This window comes from Peromyscus eremicus, chromosome 5, assembly GCF_949786415.1.
Source record: "Peromyscus eremicus chromosome 5, PerEre_H2_v1, whole genome shotgun sequence".
Taxonomy (NCBI): Eukaryota; Metazoa; Chordata; class Mammalia; order Rodentia; family Cricetidae; genus Peromyscus; species Peromyscus eremicus.
Genome location: NC_081420.1, coordinates 7,476,128 through 7,478,000, shown reverse-complemented (window position 1 = coordinate 7,478,000; position 1,873 = coordinate 7,476,128).

The window sequence follows — 1,873 nt, the reverse complement described above, 5'->3', positions numbered from 1 at the left end:
CACCTACAGGTTTTTGTGGGGATAAGGTTTCAGCTTTCTTGGGTAGATAAACACATAGAGGTGGAATTACTGGCATTTCCCTTTGATCTCTGTTGGTCCCTGTGGTGTGTGAGTCTGATTTTCCACAACTTTGCCAACACTTGTTGGCCAGATCCTTAAAACAGTAGGTGAGAGGTGGACCTATGGGTTTAAAGAACTGCTTTTATCTGCTGATTAGTGAGGTTGAGTGTATTTTCCTGTACTAGAGCAATTGGCCATTTGTTTCTCTCATTTGGAGAAGTGTCTATTTAAATCTTCTGCTTGACTTTTATTTTGTCATTTTTTGTTGTTGAGATGTAAAAAATCTTTTCATATTATGGATACTAAACCTTTGTCAGATATCTAATTACAAATGTTTTGTCCTGTTACATGGGTTGTATTTTCACTTTCTAGATAGCATCATTAGAAGCATAGAGGTTTGGAATTTTAATGAAATCCTGTGTATTTGTGTTTACCTTTAACTGTTTGTGACCTGTATGTCATATCTGAAAAAACATCTTCTAAAATGTCATTTAGATATCTATAATTGATATACAACACTGGACACATTTAATTCAATTTATCCTTCATCACCAAACACTTCTTAGCACTTTTTTGTGTGTGGTTGGTTGTCTTTATTTCTTTCAGAGTAAGAATGGTGAGTATGAGCTCTGTCCTTCCAACACACTTTAAAGTCACGCTACTCTGTCCTGAACTACAGGCGCCATGTTGTATGTACAGCCAACCTCTAGAACTGTCTAATCTTTTCTGACTAGAACTTTATACCTCTTGAACCTGTTACATACAGCTTATCCTGTCCCTGCCAGCCACCATTCTGTTCTTCGCTCCTACAAGTTTGTTTTCAGTTTCTCACTGAAGTAGAATCATGACTTTGTCCTTCTGGGCCTGACGTGGTATACCTAGTACAGTGTCCTCTGAGTTCATGCATGTTGTGCTAACAATGTTTTAAGGCTGAATAATATTCTATTAAGTGTACATACCATGCTTCATTTGGTCATTGGTGAGCATTTTGGTTCTTTCCATAACTTGATTATTGTGATTAATGCTGCATTGAATATGGGGGTGTGAGCATCTCTTTGATATCCTGCCTTCAGTTCTTTTAGATGTTTGCCTAGAGTGGATCACTAAGTCACATGGTAGTTACGTATTTTAAATGTTGGGAACTGGAGAGATGGCTCAGAGGTTAAGAGCAGTGGTTGTTCTTGAAGAAGATCCAGGTTTGATCCTCCAGCACCCACATGATGGCTCACAACCATCTGTGTAACTCAAGTTCCAGGGTATCTGATACCTTCTTCTGGCCTCTGGGCAAAATACTCATATACATAAAATAAAAATAAATAAATTTTTAAAAAATTTGAGGAACCACCACACCATTTTCCATTCCTATCAAGAGTACATAAGGGTTTTAATTTCTTTGAGTTTACCATTTTTTATAATAACTATCCAGACAGGTGAGATGATATCACTATCACACACATGCACACACAGCCTCCTCAGGAAACATAGATGAGTGGAATGTGTGTTGACTGTATCCACAGCATGCTAAGGACAGAGAACTTCAAAGTGTGGAATCTGCTTCTCACAGCTTTCTAAACTTCTCAGTCTACATTATAGCTTCAGTATTAACATTCACTCAGGTGACTTGCCTCTTGTAACTGGTGGACTCTGTCTCTGGCACACTTTCATGGCCAAAAGACTCTGGTGATAATTGGTACAAAACCAAGCTCAGCACTTCAGTCAGTAGCGTTTAGATACTTCATTTCATTTAGTTCAAATGGCAATCTGGGAAGACTCAACAGCTACTCATTTAAATCTAATCTTTTCAACGGAGAAT